The sequence below is a fragment of the Ranitomeya imitator genome, chromosome 2 (genome assembly GCF_032444005.1).
Source record: "Ranitomeya imitator isolate aRanImi1 chromosome 2, aRanImi1.pri, whole genome shotgun sequence".
Lineage (NCBI taxonomy): Eukaryota > Metazoa > Chordata > Amphibia > Anura > Dendrobatidae > Ranitomeya > Ranitomeya imitator.
The window spans coordinates 335,848,028-335,866,936 of NC_091283.1; positions in this window are offsets into that span (position 1 = coordinate 335,848,028).

The window sequence follows — 18,909 nt, forward strand, 5'->3', positions numbered from 1 at the left end:
ACACAGTGATCTGACAAATACCCAAAAATACAAGAACGAGCTCTGAGATGTGGAAACTCTGTAGACTGCACACCTGATCCTATCCTAAACACAACTAAAAGCGGCTGTGGATTGCGCCTAACAACTACCTAGGCAACTCGGCACAGCCTAAGAAACTAGCTAGCCTGAAGATAGAAAAATAGGCCTGACTTGCCCCAGAGAAATTCCCCAAAGGAAAAGGCAGCCCCCCACATATAATGACTGTGAGTAAGATGAAAAGACAAAACGTAGGGATGAAATAGATTCAGCAAAGTGGGGCCCGATATTCTAGGACAGAGCGAGGACAGTAAAGCGAACTTTGCAGTCTACAAAAAACCCTAAAGCAAAACCACGCAAAGGGGGCAAAAAAAAAACCACCGTGCCGAACTAACGGCACGGCGGTACACCCTTTGCGTCTCAGAGCTTCCAGCAAAACAAAAGACAAGCTGGACAGAAAAAAGCAACAAAAAAAGCAAAAAGCACTTAGCTATACAGAGCAGCAGGTCACAGGAACAATCAGGAGAAGCTCAGATCCAACACTGAAACATTGACAAGGAGCAAGGATAGCAGCATCAGGCGGAGTTAAGTAATGAAGCAGTTAACGAGCTCACCAGAACACCTGAGGGAGGAAGCTCAGAAGCTGCAGTACCACTTGTGACCACAGGAGTGAATTCAGCCACAGAATTCACAACAGTACCCCCCCCTTGCGGAGGGGTCACCGAACCCTCACCAGAGCCCCCAGGCCGACCAGGATGAGCCGCATGAAAGGCACGAACAAGATCGGAAGCATGAACATCAGAGGCAAAAACCCAGGAATTATCTTCCTGAGCATAACCCTTCCATTTAACCAGATACTGGAGTTTCCGTCTAGAAACACGAGAATCCAAAATCTTCTCCACAATATACTCCAATTCCCCCTCCACCAAAACCGGGGCAGGAGGCTCAACAGATGGAACCATAGGTGCCACGTATCTCCGCAACAACGACCTATGGAATACATTATGTATGGAAAAGGAGTCTGGGAGGGTCAAACGAAAAGACACAGGATTGAGAACCTCAGAAATCCTATACGGACCAATAAAACGAGGTTTAAATTTAGGAGAGGAAACCTTCATAGGAATATGACGAGAAGATAACCAAACCAGATTCCCAACACGAAGTCGGGGACCCACACGGCGTCTGCGATTAGCGAAAAGTTGAGCTTTCTCCTGGGACAAGATCAAATTGTCCACTACCTGAGTCCAGATCTGCTGCAACCTATCCACCACAGAATCCACACCAGGACAGTCCGAAGACTCAACCTGTCCTGAAGAGAAACGAGGATGGAACCCAGAATTGCAAAAAAATGGAGAAACCAAGGTAGCCGAGCTGGCCCGATTATTAAGGGCGAACTCAGCCAACGGCAAAAAGGACACCCAATCATCCTGGTCTGCAGAAACAAAACATCTCAGATATGTTTCCAAGGTCTGATTGGTTCGTTCGGTCTGGCCATTAGTCTGAGGATGGAAAGCCGAGGAAAAGGATAGGTCAATGCCCATCCTACCACAAAAGGCTCGCCAAAACCTTGAAACAAACTGGGAACCTCTGTCAGAAACAATATTCTCAGGAATGCCATGCAACCGAACCACATGCTGAAAGAACAAAGGTACCAAATCAGAGGAGGAAGGCAATTTAGCCAAGGGCACCAGATGGACCATTTTAGAAAAGCGATCACAGACCACCCAAATGACTGACATCTTTTGAGAAACGGGAAGGTCAGAAATGAAATCCATCGAAATATGTGTCCAAGGCCTCTTTGGGACCGGCAAGGGCAAAAGCAACCCACTGGCACGAGAACAGCAGGGCTTAGCCCTAGCACAAATCCCACAGGACTGCACAAAAGTACGTACATCCCGTGACAGAGATGGCCACCAGAAGGATCTAGCCACTAACTCTCTGGTACCAAAGATTCCAGGATGACCAGCCAACACCGAACAATGAAGTTCAGAGATAAGTTTATTAGTCCACCTATCAGGGACGAACAGTTTCTCTGCTGGACAACGATCAGGTTTATTCGCCTGAAATTTTTGCAGCACCCTCCGCAAATCAGGGGAGATGGCAGACACAATGACTCCTTCCTTGAGGATACCCGCTGGCTCAGATAAACCCGGAGAGTCGGGCACAAAACTCCTAGACAGAGCATCCGCCTTCACATTTTTAGAGCCCGGAAGGTACGAAATCACAAAGTCGAAGCGGGCAAAAAATAACGACCAACGGGCCTGTCTAGGATTCAAGCGCTTGGCAGACTCGAGATAAGTCAAGTTCTTATGATCAGTCAATACCACCACGCAATGCTTAGCTCCTTCAAGCCAATGACGCCACTCCTCGAATGCCCACTTCATGGCCAGCAACTCTCGATTGCCCACATCATAATTACGCTCAGCGGGCGAAAACTTCCTGGAAAAGAAAGCACATGGTTTCATCACTGAGCAATCAGAACCTCTCTGTGACAAAACCGCCCCTGCTCCAATCTCAGAAGCATCAACCTCGACCTGGAACGGAAGAGAAACATCTGGCTGACACAACACAGGGGCAGAACAAAAACGACGCTTCAACTCCTGAAAAGCTTCCACAGCAGCAGAAGACCAATTAACCAAATCAGCACCCTTCTTGGTCAAATCGGTCAATGGTTTGGCAATGCTAGAAAAATTACAGATGAAGCGACGATAAAAATTAGCAAAGCCCAGGAACTTTTGCAGACTTTTCAGAGATGTCGGCTGAATCCAATCCTGGATGGCTTGGACCTTAACTGGATCCATCTCGATAGTAGAAGGGGTAAAGATGAACCCCAAAAATGAAACTTTCTGCACACCGAAGAGACACTTTGATCCCTTCACAAACAAAGAGTTAGCACGCAGGACCTGAAAAACCATTCTGACCTGCTTCACATGAGACTCCCAATCATCTGAGAAGATCAAAATGTCATCCAAGTAAACAATCAGGAATTTATCCAGATACTCACGGAAGATGTCATGCATAAAAGACTGAAACACAGATGGAGCATTGGCAAGTCCGAACGGCATCACTAGATACTCAAAATGACCCTCGGGCGTATTGAATGCAGTTTTCCATTCATCTCCTTGTCTGATTCTCACCAGATTATACGCACCACGAAGATCTATCTTAGTGAACCAACTAGCCCCCTTAATCCGAGCAAACAAGTCAGATAACAATGGCAAGGGATACTGAAATTTAACAGTGATCTTATTAAGAAGGCGGTAATCAATACACGGTCTCAGCGAACCATCCTTCTTGGCTACAAAGAAGAACCCTGCTCCCAGTGGTGATGACGATGGGCGAATATGTCCCTTCTCCAGGGATTCCTTCACATAACTGCGCATAGCGGCGTGTTCGGGCACGGATAAATTAAATAATCGACCTTTAGGGAATTTACTACCAGGAATCAAATTGATAGCACAATCACAATCCCTATGCGGAGGTAGAGCATCGGACTTGGGCTCTTCAAATACATCCTGATAATCAGACAAGAACTCTGGGACCTCAGAAGGGGTGGATGACGAAATCGACAAAAATGGAACATCACCATGTACCCCCTGACAACCCCAGCTGGATACCGACATGGAATTCCAATCCAATACTGGATTATGGGTTTGTAGCCATGGCAACCCCAACACGACCACATCATGCAGATTATGCAACACCAGAAAGCGAATAACTTCCTGATGTGCAGGAGCCATGCACATGGTCAGCTGGGCCCAGTATTGAGGTTTATTCTTGGCCAAAGGTGTAGCATCAATTCCTCTCAATGGAATAGGACACCGCAAAGGCTCCAAGAAAAACCCACAACGTTTAGCATAATCCAAATCCATCAGATTCAGGGCAGCGCCCGAATCCACACAGCCATGACAGAAAACGACGACAAAGAGCATATCAAGGTAATGGACAGAAGGAATTTGGACTGTACAGTACCAATGACAGCAGACCTAGCGGACCGCTTAGTGCGCTTAGGACAATCAGAAATAGCATGAGTGGAATCACCACAGTAGAAACACAGACCATTCAGACGTCTGTATTCCTGCCGTTCAACTCTAGTCATAGTCCTATCGCACTGCATAGGCTCAGGTTTAACCTCAGGCAGTACCGCCAAATGGTGCACAGATTTACGCTCGCGCAAGCGTCGACCGATCTGAATGGCCAAAGACAAAGACTCATTCAAACCAGCAGGCATAGGAAATCCCACCATGACATCCTTAAGAGCCTCAGAGAGACCCTTTCTGAACAAAGCTGCCAGCGCAGATTCATTCCACTGAGTGAGTACTGACCATTTCCTAAATTTCTGACAATATACTTCTATACCATCCTGACCCTGGCACAAAGCCAGCAAATTTTTCTCAGCCTGATCCACTGAATTAGGCTCATCGTACAGCAATCCGAGCGCCAGGAAAAACGCATCGACACTACTCAATGCAGGGTCTCCTGGCGTAAGAGAAAATGCCCAGTCTTGAGGGTCGCCGCGCAAAAAAGAAATAATAATCAAAACCTGTTGAATAGGATTACCAGAAGAATGAGGTTTCAAGGCCAGAAATAGCTTACAATTATTTTTGAAACTTAGAAACTTAGTTCTATCTCCAAAAAACAAATCAGGAATAGGAATTCTTGGTTCTAACATAGATTTCTGATCAATAGTATCTTGAATTTTTTGTACAGTTATAACGAGATTATCCATTGAAGAGCACAGACCCTGAATATCCATGTCCACACCTGTGTCCAGAATCACCCAAATGTCTAGGGGGAAAAAAAAAAAAAATATGATGTCAGAACTTTTTCTTTCCCTCTATTGAGAATCATTAGTTAGGCTCCTTGTACTGTTATGTTTGCTAATGACAGGTGTTATGAAGGCAATCCAGAAACACAGTGTGCTTAGCAATCAGAGCGCACACAGTGATCTGACAAATACCCAAAAATACAAGAACGAGCTCTGAGACGTGGAAACTCTGTAGACTGCACACCTGATCCTATCCTAAACACAACTAAAAGCGGCTGTGGATTGCGCCTAACAACTACCTAGGCAACTCGGCACAGCCTAAGAAACTAGCTAGCCTGAAGATAGAAAAATAGGCCTGACTTGCCCCAGAGAAATTCCCCAAAGGAAAAGGCAGCCCCCCACATATAATGACTGTGAGTAAGATGAAAAGACAAAACGTAGGGATGAAATAGATTCAGCAAAGTGGGGCCCGATATTCTAGGACAGAGCGAGGACAGTAAAGCGAACTTTGCAGTCTACAAAAAACCCTAAAGCAAAACCACGCAAAGGGGGCAAAAAAAAAACCACCGTGCCGAACTAACGGCACGGCGGTACACCCTTTGCGTCTCAGAGCTTCCAGCAAAACAAAAGACAAGCTGGACAGAAAAAAAGCAACAAAAAAAGCAAAAAGCACTTAGCTATACAGAGCAGCAGGTCACAGGAACAATCAGGAGAAGCTCAGATCCAACACTGAAACATTGACAAGGAGCAAGGATAGCAGCATCAGGCGGAGTTAAGTAATGAAGCAGTTAACGAGCTCACCAGAACACCTGAGGGAGGAAGCTCAGAAGCTGCAGTACCACTTGTGACCACAGGAGTGAATTCAGCCACAGAATTCACAACACTCCTTAGTCATTATGTAATTGTGGAGAACCACACAGGTTTTGACCACCTTGTCAACTGTTTCCACTTTTAGATTTATGGCTGATGCAAGAATGCGCCATTTAGCGACCAGAATGCCAAAGGTACACTCTACTGTTCTTCGGGCCCTGGTCAGTCTGTAGTTAAAGATCCTTCTAGTGTGGTCCAAGTCCCGACTTGAATAGGGCTTCAGTAGATTTTCACACATCTGGAAAGCCTCATCCCCAACCATAACAAATGGCAGCGGTGGACCTTGAGTGTTGGGGAGAGGCTGTGGAGGGGGAAAATTGAAATTGTTGCCATACACACGCCGGCCCATATCCGAGCTCTTGAAAGTCTGGGAATCGTTGCCACGGCCAAAAGCACCAATGTCCACGGCGATGAAGCGACAGTCCGCATCAGCTATTGCCATGAGCACTACAGAAAAATATTTTTTATAGTTGAAAAACTCCGATCCGGTTCTGACAGGTTTGGTAATGCGGATGTGCTTTCCATCCACCGCTCCTAAACAGTTGGGGAAATCGCACACATTCCAGAATTTTTCTGCAATTTCACGCCACATGTCCGCGGTGGGTAGGGGTATAAACTCATCACGGAGTACATTCCACAAAGCCCGACAGGGGTCCACAACTATTCCGGACAGGGTGGATATTCCAAGCCAGTATTGGAAGTGGAGGGATGATAAACTCTCCCCTGTGGCAAGAAATCTAGAAGAAAAACACAAACAAAAAAACATTACAATCTATTCTTTTTATGGTATGGTTACAAAAAAAAGAGGAAAATTGTTGTGAATTCTGCTCTTGGGCTCCCTCCGTTGGTTATGAGTGGTAGTGCTGCTGTCTTTGGATCGCAGCATTCATCAGGTGGGTCCACTTATTGCAATTTGGTCTGCGCTATTTAGTCTGGCTTGATTTTTTAGTCAGTGCCAGTTGTCCATTGTTTTTGGAGGATTCACATCTCTGACTGGTCTCTCCTGTTTTGCAGTCCATGTCTACAAAGATAAGTTCTGGCTTTGTTTTTGCAGTTCACATGCTCTGGGCTTAATAGTTCAATGCTTTTTCTTGTTTAGTCTTTTCCAGCTTTGTCTGTGTAAGGATTCCTTCAGCCTTGCTGGAATCTCTGGAGATGCAGATATACCCTCCATGTCTTTAGTCAGATGTGGAGTTTTTGTATTTTGTGTGGTGGATATTTTCTAGTGTTTTAATACTGTACTCTGTCCTATTGTTTCTATTTACCTAGAATGGCCTCCTCTGCTAAATTCTGATTTCAGTCTGCGTATGTCATTTCCCTCTCCTCTCACAGTCAATATTTGTGGGGGGCTGTCTTTCCTTTGGGGATTTTCTCTGAGGCAAGATAGTTTTCCATTTCTATCTTTAGGGGTATTTAGTCCTCAGGCTGTGTCGAGGTGTCTAGGGAGCGTTGGGTACATCCCACGGATACATCTAGTTGTGTTGTTAAGTTCAGGGTCTGCGTTCAGTACAGGTACCACCTTCTCCAGAGTACGTCTCATGCTGCTCCTAGGCCACCAGATCATAACAGAAAATACACAAAAAATACATGTAAGAATAACATAAATTTGGACTGTCATTGGTTTAGATTTTGAACGTACCTTAATGTCACCAGCAGACGTTCCTCGGGTGGAATCGCTTTACGGAGCTGGGTGTCCTGTCGCCGTATGGCTCCTTGGACACAAGAAAGCAAATCCCGGAACGATTTTTGCAGCATTCTCGTGTACTCCTGGAATTTCTCCGGGTTGGCATTCAGCTCGGCATAGAGCGTGTGATAGGCTCCACGGCTCTCACGCAGTTCAATAATGGGGTACCTCCAAAAACACCTATGTTGTCTCCTTCTCCATCTTTCGCGATATCGGTCTTGCTCCCAAGCAAAAGCACAGGCAAGAAACAGCTTGAAGCTAAAATCCAGGTTGAAATAAAAGCTCTCCATGCGAAGATCCATCATGACACAGGATACAGTAGCAAGCTGTTAAAATTTCAGCAGCCCTAGGGTCTATATATAGAGATCCCATCATATACGCCCTCTCTAGTCCCATTGGTGGTGTCTGGTTATCTGGATTTTTCTCTTGTGAAATTTCTCTTCTTGCGCACCAAAAACGCAAACGCAGGAAAAAACACATGTAAACGCGTACAAACGCTGCGTTTTTTTAGCCGCATGCGTTAACGCATGCGTCTAAAAAACGCTGCGTTTGTACGCGTTTACATGCGTTTTTTAAACGCAAGTGTGAAACCAGCCTTACATCAGCGTGATCACATAGTACGGTCTCCCCACTTTGAGCAATGTGATGTTCCACACCCCCTGATGACACGTTAGGTCAGCTTGGCATAGGTTTACACAGACATCCTGTCACGGGGCTACCGCGACAGAGAGGTTCCAGAGAACTGCAGCGCTCTGGGCCTCGTTCACACACAGTGAACAGAAGCTCTTCACCTGTATTCTGACCTGGCTGCTTTGTGCCAGCAGTGCAGGTGTTAACCTTATTGCTGAGTTGCTGAGAGCTGGGTCTCTCTCAGCTGCAGTGGGTTTTGTAATCTGATCCTCTATATAGACCCAGTCCTGACTTCAGCTATTGTCAGTGATCAGTTCTACTGCCTGGCTTTGGAGGGTCAAGGAGCTTAAGGTACCTTCACACATAACGTATTGTTAACAATATCGTTGCTATTTGTGAGGTAGCAACGATATCGTTAATGAAATCGTTATGCGTGACAGCGACCAACGATCAGGCCCCTGCTGGGAGATCGTTGGTCGCTGAATAAAGTCCAGAACTTTATTTCGTCGCTGGACTCCTGCTGACACCGATCCAGCGATGTCTTCACTGGTAACCAGGGTAAGCAGGGCCGCGCTTAGTAACCCGATGTTTACCCTGGATACCATGCTAAAAGTAAAAAAAACCAAACACTACATACTTACCTACAGCCGTCTGTCCTCCAGCGCTGTGCTCTGCACTCCTCCTGTACTGGCTGTGAGCCGGAAAGCAGAGCGGTGACGTCACCGCTCTGCTTTCCGGCTCACAGCCAGTACAGGAGGAGAGCAGAGAAGCAGAGCGCAGCGCTGGAGGACAGACAGCGGTAGGTAAGTATCTAGTGTTTGTTTTTTTTTTACTTTTAGCATGGTAACCAGGGTAAACATCGGGTTACTAAGCGCGGCCCTGCGCTTAGTTACCCGATGTTTACCCTGGTTACCGGGGACCTCGGGATAGTTGGTCGCTGGAGAGCTGTCTGTGTGACAGCTCTCCAGCGACCAAACAGCGACGCTGCAGCGATCCGGATCGTTGTCGGTATCGCTGCAGCGTCGCTTAATGTGAAGGGGCCTTTAGTGTTGGAGTTGGAGGTTTATTTACAGAGATTGGTATCTGCTATTTTGGTTGCATGTTAAACCTGTTTTCCTTCCTAGTTTATTCCTTCTCTTCCCTTCTCTGTGTTTCCTCTGTGGTTGTTTGAGCATTTGGTGAGTTTGAGACTTTAGTTACCTTGTCTGTATACCCTGTTATTTGTTATATTGTTACACCTCCCTTGGGGGGAAAAGGGGGCCACTGATAGGGTCTGCATTCCATTAACATGCTTGGCAATCGATGTGTTTCTCTGGTTCCTTATGTCCCCTACTCGTCTTCTGAACTCTCTTATGTCCTTAAGGTCCTCATCCATTTTAAGAATACCCCAGTTCCTCTTTAGAATTTGTTTGACAAATGGGGCCCCATTGTCAAAGGCACATATCGGTCTTGTTTTTCCCATAGTTCACACTTCCCTGTTACGTGGTGTTAGAAGGATACTTCTAACCTGTTTGCTTGCATAATGAAAAGCCTCCCTGAGCACCCGGTCCAGATACCCCCTAGACAAGAACCTAAGTCTGAGGTCATCCGCTTTGTTTTTAAAGTCCCTCATGTCGGAACCGTTCCATCTGAGTCTTAGATACTGTCCTTTGGGTATTCCCTTTTTCAACGAGTAGGGGTGAAGGCTCTCCCATCTTAATAGTGAGTTGGTGGAGGTAGGTTTCCTGTAGACAGTAGTCTCCATATTTCCCCCCTCCCTCGACTTTGCGATATTCACATCCAAAAATGCTAAATTATCTTCCTTGAAATCAGAGGTAAATCTTAACCCAATGTCATTGTTATTCAGACATGTGATAAATCTCTGGAGGATGGTGGATGATCTTTCCATCAAAACAAAACTAGTTATTGTGGAGCATAGTGTGTACCCCTAGTACCCAAAAAATGTTTCACTCCCGAATTCTCTGGGAGTGTGGAATCGAGGAGTATAGTGCCTCCACATCAATACTCGCCAGGAATGACCCTGGTTCCATAGATATCCCCTCCAATCTATGGAGGAGTTCCATTGTGTCCCGGACATAGGATGGGAGTGAGGTAAAAAATGGTCTGAAGATGTTGTCAAGGTAAATACCCACATTTTGACCAATACTTCCTATCCCAGACACGATGGGCCTCCTCCTGAGAGGATCTGTTCTTTTATTCGGAAGACATTTAGCAAATCTTCCATCTTCTTTTTTTATCTTTCTTGGTGATAGGACATTTTTTAATAATGGAGCTCTATTCAAAATGTAAAAAAGGGATAGCTAGGTAATGTTTTTCCCACTCCAGCTGTTTAACCCCTTAGCGACCGCCGATACGCCTTTTAACGGCGGCCGCTAAGGGTACTTAAACCACAGCGCCGTTAATTAACGGCGCTGTGGAAAAAGTAAATAGCGCCCCCCAGAGGCCGATTTTCTCCGGGGTCTCGGCTGCCGGGGGTAGCCGAGACCCCAGAGAACATGATTCGGGGGGTTTTTAACCCACCCCGCATTTGCGATCGCCGGTAATTAACCGTTTACCGGCAATCGCAAAAAAAAAAAAAACGCGATCTCTTTTTAATTTCTCTGTCCTCCGATGTGATCGCACATCGGAGGACAGAGAAAAGGGGTCCCAGGTGGCCCCCCAATACTCACCTAGCTCCCCCGATGCTCCTCGTGTCTCCCGGTGGGCGCCGCCATCTTCAAAATGGCGGGCGCATGCGCAGTGCGCCCGCCAGCCGCCACTGGGAGAATCTTTGGGGTCTCGGCTGCCGGGGGTAGCCGAGACCCCAAAGAGCATGATCGGGGTCGGTTTTACTGACCCCTGTTTTGCGATCGCCGGTAATTAACTGTTTACCGGCGACCGCAAAAAAAAAAAAAAAAGTAAAGTGTAATTCTCTGTCCTCTAATGTGATCGCACATCAGAGGACAGAGAAATAGGGGGATTCGGGGACCCTACAATACTCACCTGTGTCCCTGGATCCTCTTGCTGCTCCTCCTGGCCGCCGGCAGAAGAAAATGGCGGGCGCATGCCCAGTGCGCCCGCCATCTGTCTCCATCTGCCGGCCGGCAGGAGAACAGCAGTTGGGGCTAAAGTTAGGGTTAGAGGTAGGGTTAGGGCTAGGGTTAGGGCTAGGGTTAGGGCTAGGGTTGGGGCTAAATTTAGGGTTAGGGTTGGGGCTAAATTTAGGGTTAGGCTTCTTTCACACTTACGTCGGTACGGGGCCGTCGCAATGCGTCGGCCCGACATACCGACGCACGTTGTGAAAATTGTGCACAACGTGGGCAGCAGCTGTAGTTTTTCAACGCATCCGCTGCCCAATCTATGTCCTGGGGAGGAGGGGGCGGAGTTACGGCCACGCATGCGTGGTCAGAAATGGCGGATGCGACGTACAAAAAAACGTTTCATTGAACGTTTTTTTGTGCCGACGCTCCGCCAAAACACAACTGATCCAGTGCACGACGGACGCGACGTGTGGCCATCCGTCACGATCCGTCGGCAATACAAGTCTATGGGCAAAAAACGCATCCTGCGGGCACATTTGCAGGATCCGTTTCTTGTCCAAAACGACGGATTGCGACGGAATGCCAAACGACGCAAGTGTGAAAGTAGCCCTAGGGCTAGGGTTAGGGTTGGGGCTAAAGTTAGGGTTAGAGCTGGGATTAGGGTTAGGGTTTGGATTAGGGTTGGTATTAGGGTTAGGGTTGGCATTAGGGTTACGCTTGGGATTAGGGTTAGGTTTGGGATTAGGGTTAAGGTTAGGGTTGTGATTAGGGGTGTATTGGGATTAGGGTTAGGTTTGAGGTTAGGGTTGAGATTAGGATTAGGGGTGTGTTGGATTTAGGGTTTTGATTAGGGTTATGGTTAGGGTTGACATTAGGGTTGTTTTGGGGTAAGGGTTGTGATTATGGTTAGGGTTAGTGATTAGGATTATGGATCAGGTTGGGATTAGGGTTAGGGGTGTGTTGGGGTTAGGGTTGGAGCTAGAATTGGGGGGTTTCCACTGTTTAGGTACATCGGGGGTCTCCAAACACGACAGCCAATTTTGCGCTCAAAAAGTCAAATGGTGCTCCCTCCCTTCTGAGCTCTGCCGTGCGCCCAAACAGTGGGTTACCCCCACATATGGGGCATCAGCGTACTCGGGATAAATTGGACAACAACTTCTGGGGTCCAATTTCTCTTGTTACCCTTGTGAAAATAAAAACTTGGGGGCTACAATATCTTTTTTGTGAAAAAAAAAATATTTTTTATTTTCACGACTCTGCATTCTAAACTTCTGTGAAGCACTTGGGCATTCAAAGTTCTCACCACACATCTAGATAAGTTCCTTGGGGGGTCTAGTTTCCAAAATGGGGTCACTTGTGGGGGGTTACTACAGTTTAGGTATATCAGGGGCTCTGCAATCGCAACATAATGCCCACAGACCATTCTATCAAAGTCTGCATTCCAAAAAGGCGCTCCTTCCGAGCTCTGCCGTGCGCCCAAACAGTGGTTTACCCCCACATATGGTGCATCAGCGTACTCGGGATAAATTGGACAACAACTATTGCAGTCCAATTTCTCCTGTTACCCTTGTGAAAATAAAAACTTGGGGGCTACAATATCTTTTTTGTGGAAAAAAAATATATTTTTTATTTTCACGGCTCTGCATTATAAACTTCTGTGAAGCACTTGGGCATTCAAGGTTTTCACCACACATCTAGATAAGTTCCATGGGGGGTCTAGTTTCCATAATGGAGTCACTTATGGGGGATTTCTACTGTTTAGGCACATCAGGGGCTCTCCAAACGCGACATGGCGTCCGATCTCAATTCCAGCCAATTCTACATTGAAAAAGTAAAACGGCACTCCTTCTCTTCCAAGCTCTGCGGTGCGCCCAAACAGTGGTTTACCCCCACATATTGGGTATCGACGTACTCAGGAGAAATTGCACAACAACTTTAGTGGTCTAATTTCTCCTGTTACCCTTGTGAAAATAAAAATTTGTGGGCAAAAAGATCATTTTTGTAGAAAAAATGCAATTTTTTTTTCACGGCTCTACGTTATAAACTTCTGTGAAGCACATGGGGATTCAAAGTGCTCGCCACACATCTAGATAAGTTCCTTAAGGGGTCTAGTTTCCAAAATGGGGTCACTTGTGGGGGGTTTCCACTGTTTAGGCACATCAGAGGCTCTCCAAACGCGACATGGCGTCCAATCTCAATTCCAGTCAATTCTACATTGAAAAAGTAAAACGGTGCTCCTTCACTTCCAAGCTCTGCGGTGCGCCCAAACAGTGGTTTACCCTCACATATGGGGTATCGACGTATTCAGGAGAAATCGCACAACAACTTTTGTGGTCTAATTTCTCCTGTTACCCTTGTGAAAATAAGAATTTGTGGGCGAAAAGATCATTTTTGTGTAAACAAAAGCGATTTTTTATTTTCACGGCTCTACGTTATAAACTTCTGTGAAGCACTTGGGGGTTCAAAGTGCTCACCACACATCTAGATAAGTTCCTTAAGGGGTCTAGTTTCCAAAATGGTGTCACTTGTGGGGAGTTTCCACTGTTTAGGCACATCAGGGGCTCTCTAAACGTGACATGGCGTCCGATCTCAATTCCAGCCAATTCTGCATTGAAAAAGTCAAACGGCGCTCCTTCACTTCTAAGTTCTGCGGTGCGCCAAAAAGTGGTTTACCCCCACATATGGGGTATTGGCGTATTCAGGAGAAATTGCATAACAAAATTTATGGTTACATTTCTGTTTTTACACTTGTGAAAATAAAAAAAATGGTTCTGAATTATGTTTGCAAAAAAAAGTTAAATGTTCATTTTTTCCTTCCACATTGTTTCAGTTCCTGTGAAGCACGTAAAGGGTTAATAAACTTCTTGAATGTGGTTTTGAGAACCTTGAGGGGTGTAGTTTTTAGAATGGTGTCACACGTCATTATTTTCTATCATATAGACCCCTCAAAATGACTTCAAATGTGATGTGGTCCCTAAAAAAAAATGGTGTTGTAAAAATGAGAAATTGCTGGTCAACTTTTAACCCTTATAACTCCCTAACAAAAAAAAATTTTGTTTCCAAAATTGTGCTGATGTAAAGTAGACATGTGGGAAATGTTATTTATTAACTATTTTTCGTGACATATCTCTCTGATTTAAGGGCATAAAAATACAAAGTTTGAAAATTGCAAAATTTTTAAAATTTTCGCCATATTTCCGTTTTTTTCATAAATAATCGCAAATAATATCGAAGAAATGTTACCACTAACATGAAGTACAATATGTCACGAAAAAACAATCTCAGAATCAGCGGGATCCGTTGAAGCGTTATAACCTCATAAAGTGACAGTGGTCAGAATTGCAAAAATTGGCTCGGTCATTAACCCCTTTCTGCCATTAGACGTACTATTGCGTCCATGTGGGGTGGGCTTTACTTCCCAAGGACGCAATAGTACGTCATATGCGATCGGCAGCGCTCACGGGGGGAGCGCCGCCGATCGCGGCCGGGTGTCAGCTGTTTATCGCAGCTGACATCCGGCACTATGTGCCAGGAGCGGTCACGGACCGCCCCCGGCACATTAACCCCCGGCACACCGCGATCAAAGATGATCGCGATGTGCCGGCGGTACAGGGAAGCACCGCGCAGGGAGGGGGCTCCCTGCGGGCTTCCCTGAGCCCCCCGCAGCAACGCGATGTGATCGCGTTGCTGCGAGGGTCTCACCTCCCTCCCTGCTCCCTCCAGCCCCGGATCCAAGATGGCCGCGGATCCGGGTCCTGCAGGGAGGGAGGTGGCTTCACAGAAGCCTGCTCAGAGCAGGCACTGTGAAGCAGCCTGCACTTCTATCAGATCGGTGATCTGACAGAGTGCTGTGCAAACTGTCAGATCACTGATCTGTGATGTCCCCCCCGGGACAATGTAAAAAAGTAAAAAAAAAAATTTCAAATGTGTAAAAAAAAAATAAAAAAAAATATTCCAAAATAATGAAAAAAAAAATAAAAATATTATTCCCATAAATACATTTCTTTATCTAAATAAAAAAAACAAAACAATAAAAGTACACATATTTAGTATCGCCGCGTCCGTAACGGCCCGACCTATAAAACTGGCCCACTAGTTAACCCCTTCAGTAAACACCGTAAGAAAAAAAAAAAAAAAACGAGGCAAAAAACAACGCTTGATAATCATACCGCCGAACAAAAAGTGGAATAACACGCGATCAAAAAGACAGATATAACTAACCATGGTACCGCTGAAAACGTCATCTTGTCCCGCAAAAAACGAGCCGCCATACAGCATCATCAGCAAAAAAATAAAAAAGTTATAGTCCTGAGAATAAAGCGATGCAAAAATAATTATTTTTTCTATAAAATAGTTTTTATCGTATAAAAGCGCCAAAACATAAAAAAATGATATAAATGAGGTGTCGCTGTAATCGTACTGACCCAAGAATAAAACTGCTTCATCAATTTTACCAAACGCGGAACGGTATAAACGCCTCCCCCAAAAGAAATTCATGAATAGCTGGTTTTTGGTCATTCTTCCTCACAAAAATCGGAATAAAAAGCGATCAAAAAATGTCACGTGCCCGAAAATGTTACCAATAAAAACATCAACTCGTCCCGCAAAAACCAAGACCTCACATGACTCTGTGGACCAGAATATAGAAAAATTATAGCTCTCAAAATGTGGTAACGCAAAAAATATTTTTTGCAATAAAAAGCGTCTTTCAGTGTGTGACGGCTGCCAATCATAAAAATCCGCTAAAAAACCCGCTATAAAAGTAAATCAAACCCCCCTTCATCACCCCCTTAGTTAGGGAAAAATTAAAAAAATGTATTTATTTCCATTTTCCCATTAGGGCTAGGGCTAGGGTTAGGGCTAGGGTTAGGGCTAGGGTTAGGGCTAGGGTTAGGGCTAGGGTTAGGGCTAGGGCTAGGGTTAGGGCTAGGGTTAGGGCTAGGGTTAGGGCTAGGGTTAGGGCTAAGGTTAGGGCTAGGGTTAGGGCTAGGGTTAGGGTTAGGGCTAGGGTTAGGGCTAGGGTTAGGGTTAGGGCTAGGGTTAGGGCTAGGGCTAGGGTTAGGGTTAGGGCTAGGGTTAGGGCTAGGGTTAGGGCTAGGGCTACAGTTTGGGTTGGGGCTAAAGTTACAGTTAGGGTTTAGATTACATTTACGGTTGGGAATAGGGTTGGGATTAGGGTTAGGGGTGTGTCAGGGTTAGAGGTGTGGTTAGGGTTACTGTTGGGATTAGGGTTAGGGGTGTGTTTGGATTAGGGTTTCATTTATAATTGGGGGGTTTCCACTGTTTAGGCACATCAGGGGCTCTCCAAACGCGACATGGCGTCCGATCTCAATTCCAGCCAATTCTGCGTTGAAAAAGTAAAACAGTGCTTCTTCCCTTCCGAGCTCTCCCGTGTGCCCAAGCAGGGGTTTACCCCAACATATGGGGTATCAGCGTACTCAGGACAAATAGGACAACAACTTTTGGGGTCCAATTTCTCCTGCTACCCTTGGGAAAATACAAAACTCGGGGCTAAAACATATTTTTTGTGGGAAAAAAAAAGATTTTTTATTTTCACGGCTCTGCGTTATAAACTGTAGTGAAACACTTGGGGGTTCAAAGTTCTCACAACACATCTAGATTAGTTCCCTGGGGGGTCTAGTTTCCAATATGGGGTCACTTGTGGGGGGTTTCTACTGTTTAGGTACATTAGGGGTTCTGCAAACGCAATGTGACGTCTGCAGACCATTCCATCTAAGTCTGCATTCCAAATGGCGCTCCTTCCCTTCCGAGCTCTGCCATGCGCTCAAACGTTGGTTTCCCCCAACATACGGGGTATCAGCGTACTCAGGACAAATTGGACAACAACTTTTGGGGTCGAATTTCTCCTCTTACCCTCGGGAAAATACAAAACTGGGGGCTAAAAAATAATTTTGGGGGGAAAGATTTTTTTTTTTAATTTTCACGGCTCTGCGTTACAAACTGTAGTGAAACACTTGGGGGTTCAAAGCTATCACAACACATCTAGATGAGTTCCTTAGGGGGTCTAGTTTCCAAAATGGTGTCACTTGTGGGAGGTTTCTACTGTTTAGGTACATTAGGGGCTCTGCAAATGCAATGTGACACCTGCAGACCATTCCATCTAAGTCCTCATTCCAAATGGAGCTCCTTCCCTTCCGAGCCCTCCCATGCGCCCAAACAGTGGTTCCCCCCCACATATGGGGTATCAGCGCACTCAGGACAAATCGGACAACAAATTGTGGGGTCGAATTTCTCCTTTTACCCTCGGAAAAATACAAAACTGGGGGCTAAAAAATAATTTTTGTGGGAAAAAATTTTTGTTTTATTTTTACGGCTCTCCATTATAAACTTCTGTGAAGCCCTTGGTGGGTCAAAGCGCTCAGCACACATCTAGATAAGTTCCTAAGGGGGTCTACTTTCCAAAATGGTGTCACTTGTGGGGGGTTTCTACTGTTTAGGTACATTAGGGGCTCTGCAAACGCAATGTGACACCTGCAGACCATTCCATCTAAGTCTGCATTCAAATGGCACTCCTTCCCTTCTGAGCCCTCCCATGTGCCCAAACAGTGGTTCCCCCCACATATGGTGTATCATCGCACTCAGGACAAATTGGGCAACAAATTTTGGGGTCCAATTTCTCCTGTTACCCTCAGGAAAATACAAAACTGGGGGCTAAAAAAATAATTTTTGTGGGAAAAAAATTTTGTTTTATTTTTACGGCTCTGCATTATAAACTTCTGTGAAGCACTTGGTGGGTCAAAGTGCTCACCACACCTCTAGATAAGTTCCTTAGGGGGTCTACTTTCCAAAATGGTGTCATTTGTGGGGGGTTTCAATGTTTAGGCACATCAGTGGCTCTTCAAACGCAACATGGCGTCCCATCTCAATTCCTGTCAATTTTGCTTTGAAAAGTCAAACGGCGCTCCTTCCCTTCCGAGCTCTCCCATCCACCCAAACAGTGGTTTACCCCCACATATGGGGTATCCGCGTACTCAGGACAAATTGTACAACAACTTTTGGGGTCCAATTTCTTCTCTTACCCTTGGGAAAATAAAAAATTGGGGGCAAAAAGATAATTTTTGTGAAAAAATATGATTTTTTATTTTTACGGTTCTACATTATAAACTTCTGTGAAGCACTTGGTGGGTCAAAGTGCTCACCACACCTCTAGATAAGTTCCTTAGGGGGTCTACTTTCCAAAATGGTGTCACTTGTGGGGGGTTTCAATGTTTAGGCACATCAGTGGCTCTTCAAACGCAACATGATGTCCCATCTCAATTCCTGTCAATTTTGCATTGAAAAGTCAAACGGCGCTCCTTCCCTTCCGAGCTCTCCCATCCGCCCAAACAGTGGTTTACCCCCACATATGGGTTATCAGCGTACTCAGGACAAATTGTACAACAACTTTTGGGGTCCAATTTCTTCTCTTACCCTTGGGAAAATAAAAAATTGGGGGCGAAAAGATAATTTTTGCGAAAAAATATGATTTTTTATTTTTACGGTTCTACATTATAAACTTCTGTGAAGCACTTGTTGGGTCAAAGTGCTCACCACACCTCTAGATAAGTTCCTTAGGGGGTCTACTTTCCAAAATGGTGTCACTTGTGGGGGGTTTCAATGTTTAGCCACATCAGGGGCTCTCCAAACGAAACATGGCGTCCCATCTCAATTCCAGTCAATTTTGCATTGAAAAGTCAAATGGCACTCCTTCGCTTCCGAGCTCTGCCATGCGCCCAAACAGTGGTTTACCCCCACATGTGGGGTATTGGCATACTCAGGACAAATTGTACAACAATGTTTGGGGTCCATTTTCTCCTGTTACCCTTGGTAAAATAAAACAAATTGGAGCTGAATTACATTTTTTGTGAAAAAAAGTTAAATGTTCATTTTTATTTAAACATTCAAAAAATTCCTGTGAAGCA